General features: G+C 40.6%; 1 long non-coding RNA gene across 1 annotated transcript; it reads left to right on the forward strand.

Annotated features, from left to right (window-relative positions):
* Positions 1-4,980: 4,980 nt before the first annotated feature.
* LOC148216732 (uncharacterized) lies at positions 4,981-10,338 on the forward strand. Its single transcript, XR_015795080.1, has 3 exons — positions 4,981-5,018; positions 6,547-6,654; positions 10,133-10,338. It is a non-coding gene; the product is annotated as an uncharacterized LOC148216732 (long non-coding RNA).
* Positions 10,339-11,848: the final 1,510 nt, after the last annotated feature.

Raw genomic sequence — 11,848 nt, forward strand, 5'->3', positions numbered from 1 at the left:
ATAGACCCTCATTTCAAGAAACTTTCCTTGCAGACCAGTCCTATCATCTTTGCCTGGAAACAACCCCTGGTGAGTTCAGTGGGAAATTTATACCTACTGCTATTAGTAGTAGTATTCGTTGTTGTTTGTTCAAAGGGCAGCCTTTGAAGCAAATCAGGGCAACCAGTTATCTGCAAATTGCCCTCAAAAAGCTGCTGATCCAGGGAGAGCTGATAAATAGTTGGTGCTCTGGGAACTTGGTAAAAAACAGTAAAGCTGAGTCACAAGCAAAAGGCAGGTGATTTCAAACCCCTGTGCATATTTGAATTACTTTACTACCATAGGCTGCTCCTTTCTCGGGATCCATAGTGATGTTTGTTTCTCATTTGAGTGGATTGATTTGTTTCAAATATATCTATGTAAAATACTCCGATGTTTAATGTCAAGAAAAGAAAGAAAAGAGATTGTGTACACCAACTTATTTACTCCACTTACTGCTATTACTTCTATTATTATTACTGATATTTGTAATATAGAATATGGTCTTATAATTGTACAATTCTCTTTTAAAGTTGGGGTTCGTTAGAGGTGAGCAAATACGGGTAGGTCTTGATTAGTGTGGTTAATGAATCCCACAAAACGGTCAAATTATTCAAACTTGCACTATTCAAAGTGATATTTCTATGGATAATAGGATAATTGATTCCAGCTCAGTCGAAATAGGCAATGAAAATTTTTGAACATACATTTTTATATGTATATTAATGAAATATTACAGTGAAGGATAAAAAGAATATACTTATAATTTAAATTTATGGTTGACAAAGTCACAGAGTAGTTGTAGAATGCAAACTAAAAACAAAAAAATTCTACTGTAGATTCTGGCATTCCAACATCTCACCCTGTTTTAGTGTTGCTATGACCTGTTTGTTGTTTAATTACATCAAATTTTTGCTTGAATGTAATAACTTCTTCTTTTTTAAACTTCTACTGTTTTCCTCTGATGGAATCTTCCTTTTCTCCATTTTGCACAGGGCATTAAAAAGTCTGACTGCAACTGCATATGCACTAGCCTCAACTGTGCATGTGCTAGCCTTGCATTAACTGAATTTTGGCCCACATTAAACAGTATCAATTTATAATTTGCACTAAATCAAATATCAATTATTCAAACTCACATTAATCGTGACCTACCTGTAGATAATATCTGTCATTTGCATTCCTCGGAGACATTTTCTGCTTATAGATCAGCAGTTTAGTCTTCTAGTTCTAACATTGAATTCTAAGGATCATGTGCAAAATGGGAAAACTCTACAAGAGCTCACTTTAATATCATTCTCTTCAGCATCATTATTGTATATATCGGTGTGTGTGTGTTTGTATGTGTGTGCATATATAGTCATAAGTCCATTAGTTCTGCCTCCCCTACTGCAGCACATCCTCTCATTCTTCCCAAGTACAAGACAGCTGTCTGTAGTGGGTCAGGTTCACCACTGATGGAGGCTGTCTGGATGATTTAGAATCCAGTTTTCCAGTAAAGACTTTCTCCAACTTGGAACCTTTTAGATGTAGTTGAATCTAAAGCCTGGCTGGGCATAATAGCTGGGGGTGATAAGGGCTGCCATCCAACAATACAGCTGACAGGTGGCAGGTTGGTGAAAGCAGGCTTCTCTGATGTTTCTGGAAGAGGGCTTACGAGATATGGCCATCTTGAGCAGCACGTGCTAGCACCTCTTCCATCAAGCAGAAAGTGCCAGCTCCTTATGTGTTGCGTAGTCCCCGGTGGAAAAATCAAGTGGTGACATAAAGGAAAGCTCAGGAGATTTATTTTTTTTTACGTAAACAAGTTGGAGCTTCAGGCTCTGTCAGCATCATTGTTCCATACCAAGAAATCCAGCATTGACCTCAGCATTCCAGACTGCTCATACTTGTCTCTCACACAAATGACTCTTGGAAAAACAACGTCTGGTTGGGGGGGGGGGGCGTGGAAGCTGAAAGCTGCACGATCCTAGCAAACAGGAGTCTCTAATGTGAAGATAATCTCCAAATAAATTATTATTAGAACAACCTTTCCCAACTGCTGGGTTCTATATGTGTTGGACTAAAGATCCCATATTGTTTAGCACATCTGGGAGGATTAACTTATAGGAAAATAGTGCATTTATTCCATGGGTTAATAGTGAAAACAACAACAACAACGACAACAACAAATGTTTTGTCAAAGGTTTTCACAGCCGGAATACGATGGCTGGTGTGGGTCTTCCAGGCTGTGTGGCCGTGTTCTGGAAGTTTTGTTTCCTAACGTTTCGCCAGCATCTGTGACCGGCATCTTCAGAGGGCAGGAGCACAGACAGGAGCAGTTCTCTCTGTGCCCAGGACTTCTAGAACATGGCCACACAGCCCGGAAAACCCACACCAGCCAACAACAACAAATCCTTCACTAAAGATTTTTTATTACGGGCCCTGCTTCCCTGAATTTCCTCCCCAGGGTCTTCAAAAAGGCTGCTTCATACAACACCCTCAACTTGGCTATTGAATTCCAGGTTTTCAAAATACACTGAACCATAAACTTATCAAACAAGCTAGGTGCACATAGCAAAAAAGGCCCAACCAGGTTAAAGCTAAAGCTTTGAATGTTGTGTCAAAGTTGTTACTGGCTCTTTAATTGACACGGTTAGTGGGTTTGTAACCCCCCCCCCCAAGAATAGCTAGAGGGATCATCCCAACTGACAAGGGGAACTGCCCACTCCCCTTATGATTCAGAGTGGACCTTGCTGATGTGAGCATTCATTATCAATTGAAATTGAAAAGAGAATCATCTTCAGACCACTTGTGCAGCCTGCTTAGCTGTCCCAGTGTCCCTTGCAAGCCCCCAACCCCCAGAGCAGCTTTTTGTAACCATGATTTGGCAGCAGAAGGCCATATACAAGGAGAGCCTCCTGGCACAGTGTCTTTCCTGGGAGGACCTTGCTCCTGACAGCCTGTCAAATAGCTCTTCGGTGAGCTGTTTGGTGTACAGTTTCAGTCAGGAGGTAATGGTGCCGTTTCCTGTGCATTTTCCATCTTCCTGAGCACAGATTTGCTCCTGACAACTTGCCAAACAGCTGCTTAGTGGGCTCTCAGGAGCACCACTGAAATGGAGAAGTGCATGGAAAGACTCCTCACCATTTGTTTCTTTGTTTACTAGATTTATATTTATATTATAGATCTATATTAGATCTTAGTAAGTATTAGACTTATATCCCCTCTCTTTTTCAGGAACTCAAAGTGTTGTATGTATTTTGTAACCTCCCCCCTCCCCCGCCATCAGCAACCTAGTGAGATAAACTGGACTGAGAGAGTGTGGTGGACCAAGTGGGCCTCCACAGCTGCATTCCAAACCTACCTTGGTATACTTGGATATGAACCCTATATCCAAGGGTAGATGAGGGTCTTCCCACTCCCAGTCCAATACCTTCACTGCCATCTACACTGGCTCTCACTTAGAAGTAGATCTCTTACATCCTGTCAAGTTGATGGGCACAGAGTTGAGGCAGAAGTAGGCAGGAGTGACCTTAGCCCACAGGGAAGTTTTGGTGCACTGAAATGGGGGATGAATGCCGCTGGGTGGGAGGAGTGAGATAAGAAGAGAGGGAGGGAGGGAAGGAGGGAGGGAGGGAAGGAGGGAGGAAGGAAGGACAGCTATGTATTTTAGAGCACACTTACTTCTGTATTCATGTGTATCTCCCTTTTCCTACTTCTACATGGTGCCTATCCCTGCACTTTACTATGATTTAGCTTTATATTCAAACGTATATAATGTTATATTCCACTTTGGCAGGTGGAACCCTTGCAAGATACAGGACTTTCCATCTATATGCTTCTCCTACATCAGTGTGTACAACTGAAACTGAAAGATAAACATTCCTGCTCAAATTTCCACCATTTTATGTTATACATGCCTTCTGTTTTAACTTCCAACTCTTCACAAAAAATAGGGCCACACTTTTAAGTCTTCCACTCACACCTTGGGGAAAGTCCCAATGAAATGAATAGGGTTCATATCCAAATATACCAAGGAAGGTTTGGAATGCACAGATCCATCTTCTAAATTTCCTTTTGGACATTTATTATTTATTCTGTGGTCATTCAATCTGTGCTAAGTTTGAAGGACATTAGTCTTTGGGAGATATATCTGAAAATCATAATTGCTCTATCAGAGATTATCAGTAGTTACAAATAAGCCTATCCAATGATATTGGCAGGCTATGGCTTAACAGTTGTATAAATAGTGTTGTTATATAGTTTAATCCCTAGACGAGAATCTTCAGACAGCCATCCAATTTGTTCTACTAGGTCTGCCTGTTGAGCCTTCAAAGGTCTCCACTCTTTCCTTAAACCTCTGCCCTCCAAAAGAAGAGTTCCCACACCTCTTCTTATATTAATGGTGTGTATAGATATTAGTTAATGCTTATGTATAAAGGGCCATCATGGAGAAGGCAAGAGGAGAATAATTCCAGCTGTGACTCTGTCCACAGCTGTTGTGTATTTCCGACCTTGCCCAGAGACAAAAAGGATTTTCGCATGTTGGTTTAGTTGCTGGATGGTACTGGATTTAGCTATATTTTTGGGGAGTCAGGGGTCAAAATTCTACCCCAATATTGTACGTCCCAGTAACAAAACTTTATCATGTTTCTGTTCATCCAATGATGCCTTAATGTTTAGGCCCAGCCTTTGAGCACAAAATAAAGTTCACTTGTCCCCTATTCATAAATTTAACTCCTAGTGACCAAAGCAGTTGGATTCTATAGAAACATAAGAGTAGCTTTGCTGGCGTAAACAGTGACAGATCTTTCTCTTGAATCCTTTAATGCTTATCAGCATCCTCCTGGCCTTGAAGTGCCATTGTCATGTTTAAAATGGATCTAAATAGCATACAATCAAGTCATGGGCAGTGACATCATTTCCTACATTAGCTTTTGATCCAGTTCTTTCTATTCACTCTTAATGGATTTTGAAAACCAACGAAATAATCGAGGGCAATAAAAAGGATAGGCAAAGTAAGTTTATTTTCTGCAGTAACATATTGAAAGTTGTAAATAACCAATGAGGAGTAAAGGCTAATACAAGGAGAAGTTAGAAACTTCTGAGAGATTACAAATGGATATATCTGCTGAAGTGTAAGGGTACAGTCCATAAGGGTATCCTTCCCTAACCTGAAGATGGTGTACAGCTTTCAGACAAAGAAAATACCTACTGAGCTGTTTGATATTCCTTATATTCTGAATTATAGGTAACAATACAGGGATAATTGTAATAACGGACGACGTATTGCCTCTTTGAATGCCACTTGGGCCGAAAGATCTGGTAGTCATGTGTGTAGGGCTGGGGGCTGGAAGTGAGGTGTTGTGTTGTTTGGTTTGGTTTCCCTCCTGGGTGGTTGGTTTTGCTGGGATGGATGCTTTTTGTTTTCCGGATAGTGAGGCAGGAGCTAGTTGCCCTCAATGGGAAAAGCTTGGTAGATATCTCTGGTGTGCTGGGCCGAGGGAGATATGGCGGGAGGCATCAGGTAGGCCTTTTCAGGGGAATGGAGACCTCCAGTCTGGTGGTGCCTCCACTTCTGACCTGTCTCCCACATCCTGGGAACCAGGTGGTTGGATTGTTGGTGCCACTGGCCTCAAGGTGCTGATGGTTAAAGCCAAATCTCTTTGCTATAATGCATCCTCATCCATAATTTGGTATTTGGTGACAAAGATCTATCCAGCCAGTTATTGGGTTTTACAATGGTTCTCCTTTTTCCTCAGTCGGCAGTTTCAGTCTGTTATGGTTGGGGAAGAAGAGGTCAACCTTTGACATGTGGGGTGCTTCTCTCCCCTACTTTTTAATGTATATGAAGCTACTGGGAGAGATACCCAAATGAATATTGCCACCCTGGGCCATGAGGGAGATGCCATCAGTGTTCTTTCCCAGTGTTTGGAGTCTATCAGGATCTGGATGGGAGAGAACAGACAGAAGGTTGAACCCAAGAAAGACGGAGCTGCTGTTAATATATCAAGGCTCTCTGTCTGTGATGTATATGGGAATGAACTTGGGAGACAGAAGGAAGACCCACAGCCTAGGCAATGGTCTGATAAGAGGCAGGTTAGGCGCAGGTGAGGGAAAAGTATGGGAAGCATTTCAGAAGGGACCCTCCTTGGTTTTCTGGAGACTAAAAAGAGAGGAGGGGAGAAATACTTTCAGTCTTGCAAGATTCTGCTTAATGTCACTTTACAATAAGGATAGTGCCGATACTCCTGGTAGTGCTTCTTGTCTGGACTACCTTGAAGGGCTTACATCCATCTTGCAAAACTGAAAGTATTGTTTGTGCTGTATCCTCTTTCCCTTATAGCAAAACGGGGAAATCTGTGGTTCTTCAGATGTCATTGGGACCTAACTCCAGCCAACATGTGAGGATTATATTACTGACTGACATTGCACAGGCATACTGGGACATAAACTAAATGTTTGAGAATTCTGTTTTTCTTTTTTTTTTTAAACAGAGTTGCTAATACACCACCTGTCTTGTCTGCACTACTCTCCCAAAAACAGGTCTGTGAGATCTTATGGCACACAAATTCTAACCTGCATTTCTGACAAGGAGCATCCTTCTACATTTGGCTGTGGAATTTGGGGCTTGTTCAATCATTCATCTCTGAGGTAAACGCAGGCGTGGCAGGTGCTGAAATCTGCGTAGATAACACAAGGCAACTGAAATCCCTAATGTTTACAAAGATTATTTCTTAGCAAACTTTATGGATGAAGAGAGTGTTACTCTGCAGACACTGCGCCCCAATTTTTTTTATTTATTATTATTATTATTATTATTATTATTATTATTATTATTATTATTTATTGGATTTCTCCCCCGCCCATCTCCCCCACAATAGGGGACATAAATTGGATTTTTATTCTCATAATCTGTTATCAACAGCACCTTGGGCTGGAGTTTATGGGAATTAAAATTCAAAATGTCTAGAGAGCGTTCTTAGGGTTGAGATTTTTTTTTCTGCACTGGCAGCCATGTTGGCTGGGAGCTGTAGGCCCAGTCCTGCTGGAGGAAGTTAGATTGCTTTATGCTCTAAGACTAATTTTTAATTAGGGTTTCAAAGAACAATCTTTTGTTTTCTTTGTTTGGAGATATCAGCTTTATTTATTGCATTTCCTTGGCTACTGAGGAATGTTTTCCCTTCTCTATCCAAATTTAAGATAAAAACTTTCTTTTTCCTTTTGAGCATAAATCATGGAAGGACTTGGCAGTATATCCAGGCTGCGCAGTGCTTGCAGCAAATGCTGAGTAGCCCCCCAAAGGTATAGGAGGCATAAAGAATATTCATTCTTCACTGGCGTGGAGATCATCAGGTATAGGAGGTGGATATCAACTTGCGATTCCCCTGCATTGAGGGAGTAGGGAAGCTTCTGCCTCTCTTGTCCAAAGAGACCCTGAAGCTTTTAGGTTATTACACAGCCTGGATGTCTTCTGGAAATGTTTCTACTCAGCTAAGGTTTATAGCTGAATGAAAGGCACCTCCTTCCTTTCTATTTCCTTCTGTGATGTATGTAGCCTACCAAATCCTGAGTCCAATGAAACCACTTAGAAGATATTTGCAGCTTTTCCTCATGATCATGTTACGTTGCTGCCACAATTGTCAGTATCATGGTTTGGGCCTGCTTTGCTACTATTTAGTTAGGTTCTCTTTATCTAGTTTTAGGACTTGAGCGGAGAACAGAAATATTTATGCAGAAATATTGAACATTCAAAAGGGTTCACAAACATTTCAGCACCACTGTATTAGCAGCCTTTGTACTTGTAATTTTATTAATATATTATTTTATACTGACTTAACTGCATTGTAGGGATGTAAATGAATTAGATTAGAAATCCCTTATTTTTTAAGTTCAGTGTTCAGTGATCCCCACAAAAATTAAGGACCCACTAGAAAAGAATTCCTAACAAATCCCAGGCCTAACAAATTTGACTTTCTGTGGTTGTCACAGTTTTTTGTGGAATTTGCTTCCCAGACAAAAAACTCACCTCAGGGCAGAATGGAAGACTTAGATCACTGGATAACAAGCCAAGGATGTCAGAGCTCAATTTATGGCTAGACAGTTCCAGCCTAACTTGGGAGACTTTTCTGAGCAGGAGAGCAGGAATGTGGAGAAGAAAAACAAGATGCATCATTAACGGACACTATGTGGGCTAGAGATAAGAGGAAATTCAAGTCTCCCCTTCTAAGAGGGCAGTGCTGCAAGAAAGCACAAAGGATTTGAGAGCTATCCAAGTCCATTCCTATTCATCCAGAAATTGTCCACTGTCTTTCTCCATTTGTGTAACGCAATAAAGATTTGGTTTCTAGCTGGGTTTGTCCTTGTCTCAATAGAAGCCCAAGCCCAGTCATGAATAAGACAGGTCTGTTTGAAGCTCTTGGTGTAAATATAGTTTCAGACATTAATGCACCAAATTGTTTTATGAAGGTTTGATTTCTTGATTTCAGTCCCATGTACTGGTAAAGTCTGATCATAAGAGTTATGACTTGTTTTATTAGGTAGGACAGATGTGACTTATTGAATTGTCATGTCTTCTTAGTGGCTTAGTGAATATAGAGGTAAAGATGCAAATCAATATGATGTTCCACAATTCTGGAAATGTAAACACAATTCATGACCCTATCAAAATGAATAAGATATACATAATTTCTGATGAACTTTGGCAGGATTTCTTCACTACCAAGAAAGAGGTTTCAAAGGGCAGGAGATCACTACAGAACAAGCCCAGGTTTTATTGAAGGATGGTTCTGACTCAGAATGACTTACATCAATTAGTACTTCTAAGAATCAGTAACTCTCCCTGTTAGTAAGGATAACTGGCATGGACATTACCCACTAGGTAGGGCTGGCCTGTGGTGTTACCAGGCCTAATACTTACACCACTCATATCTAATGACTGGGTGTTCCTATAGAGCTTCCATTAACCTCAGGAAACAAAGACAACAGTTCCCAAGGCTTCTGCTAAAAGAACTGAAGAAGGAGATAGTCCTCCTACTCAAGCAATCATCCTTATGGCTGAAGTCTTTTGTAACATAACCACCTGCATTCTTTCATCTTCTTCCCACCTGTCACATCACCTAACAAAATATTTTTCCTCTGGATTGGTTTAAATCATAATGTTACACAATTTTAATTCAGATTCATTCCTGACCTTTCCATTATCACTATGCACAGGAGCATAACATGCATCTGCCTCCAAGCAATGGTTTCCTATTTTCATATGTACCCACAACAATCGAATGACACTAATTCATACTTTGGACATAAATTTCAATACTATCATTCACAACTAAATTTATGCCTTCACTTCCATTCAGGTATTAACCAACAAACCCCAAAGTCAGATCACATTGTTTACATTCTAAATCACAATCTTCCATATGTCATGTTCATCACTAGACACACCCATAAATAATGATTTCCACTGCTTATTATGGCTTGAGTCAATCTAATCTTTCACATCATCCTTTTTAGTAAGATAGAAAACCTGTGACGAGGGTACCACCCTCATACCTGTGCCACTTACATCATTCCCTAAGGACTGATCAGTTGGACCACATTATGGCCAGTCTACCAAAGTACAGTTTTGCTCTGAGCATGCTCGCGCTATTCTATGCAAAGTAGGGTCTCATTACTTTGCAAGCCAACATAATGTTATCCACAACCCACCAAGTAGGAGGTATATCAGAGTACTGACATGCATAAAATAAGCTCCATATATATAAGCATATGTAGAATTAAATATATTTAATATTTTGGAATTGCTTGCACCAAAAGCTATAAAAATTCATTTTTTAGGAATACTCTTCTCACGTGAATGGAAAAATAGGAGCAAGCACATTTTTAAGCAGAGTTTTCTGGCACTACTCTATTTCTCATTCACTTGTAAAGTGCTGAGGAGTTGCATGCCAGATTTCAGATGTAAACACTGAACTGACTTATGTCCAGTAAGTGTGCTCCCTCCTCCAGCATCTCTAAGCAACACCATAATATAAAGTTATAAACTGCAGCCCATTTGTTCACAAGTGTTCCACCTCAACTGTTTCCTCTAATGTTGCTGACATTTTCCACTGTGCCTTTTATGATTCAGATCTGCCTGCCTCACTCCCTGCATTTTCCTTCAAAACCCTACAAAGAAGTCAAAGAGGACAGATGGGATAAGACCTTCATTCAAGCATCCCAGGGCTACATGTGATGAACTCAGAGCTTGTATATGCAAATCATAGATAGTAACGATAACTAATGTAATATGCAGTTACTGTTAGCACCCAATCATAACACTGGACAATTTTAAGAATGGAGCAACAACTGTGCTAATTTTGGAAATTAGTTGAATATATTTTATTTTCAAAATAAGTGATTAATCACCAGAAGCTCTTCTGACAATAAACAAAATAGTCCTCACTTGATGTTGGCTGTCTCAGAGTATATGCTGATCATATTCCACAGGCATTTGAACTGGGAGGTTAAGCAAGCCCCGCTATTCAAGTGTTTTGTTATTATCTTAGAGGCTGAAGCAGTATGGTTCTTCAACCCTGGCAGGCGATATAGCATGCTTTAAAAAAAAAAACAACCTTGATTTTATGATTTCTGTTATCGGGGTTCTGGTTTTAATTTTTGTACACCATCTAGGGCAGTCTTTCTCAACCTTGGCAACTTTAAGCTGTGTGGACTTCAACTCTCAGAATTCCCCAGCCAGCAATATCTAGGATAATCTCAATGAGATTGGTAGCTATATACATTATTTAAATAAAATAAATAAATTTCTCTCAATGGAGTCTTGAACATCAACTAAAAAAAAAAAAAGATAATCAATCCTGGGATGAACCAGATGTGCTTTTGAGGGAATGGGGTTGATTCTCTTGCAATCAAGTCCAGTGACAGATATGAAGGCACTTGGACCGAGGTAGCTTGAGACAGTATTTGTTAGCCCATCACAGCACTTCAAAAGCTTATGGGTGAGTCAAGGGGGGGATAGTGTGGAGGTGAGATAGCCCTCCCAGAAGCCCTCTGGAGGAATCCTCCTTCAAGCACAAATCAGAGCTTCAGGACCCTGCTAACCTGCAAGGGCAGTGGCACCAAGGTTGCCATTGCCAGGGAAAGGGGTGTGCATCCAGCTCTGCCTTTCGAAAGAGGTGCTTCTGAGCCTGCAATCATCATTTAAAACAGGGTTCCTCAACCTTGGTGACTTGAAGATGTGTGGACTTCAACTCCCAAAATTCCCCAGCCAGCATGGCTGGCTGGGGAATTCTGGGAGTTGAAGTCCACACATTTTCAAGTCACCAAGGTTGAGGAACCCTGATTTAAAAAGTTGCCAGAAATTTTAAAGCAGCTTAGTCACTTATATGTTACTGCCTTCAGGAGATTTTTAATTTTTCCAACACTCTTTGTTGCCTCTCTTGCTTTACCTTGCCGGGTTTTCCAAAATCTCCCAGTTATTTGGCTCTTTAGGACAGCAAAGTAGAATTTAGTTTACTATCTAATGCCCTCAGTTAGTTTCTTAACACACAGCATTCCTTCTTTGTCTGCCTCCCCTTAGCTTCATCAAAAAGTCACTCAATTGTGTAAGTACCCACAGACGGGCAAAAGCTGATGCCATTGCACAAATGCAATGGCTTATGCACTTGCCTCAGACATTGTGCTACGTGGATATAACCATAATATTTGCGTGACGATGTCTTCTGCGTATGTCATCACATTGTTATGGACACCACTGCTCCGTTGGCAGAAAGCCTTTACTCTTAGCTGCAGAGTATAACCACTTTCCCTTCCAATGGCTCCATTATACTCCGGCAAGTGAAGGCAG

The sequence above is a fragment of the Python bivittatus genome, unplaced genomic scaffold, assembly GCF_059951505.1.
Source record: "Python bivittatus isolate LINGU-HERP-01145 unplaced genomic scaffold, Pbiv_v1 ctg000080_np1212, whole genome shotgun sequence".
Lineage (NCBI taxonomy): Eukaryota > Metazoa > Chordata > Lepidosauria > Squamata > Pythonidae > Python > Python bivittatus.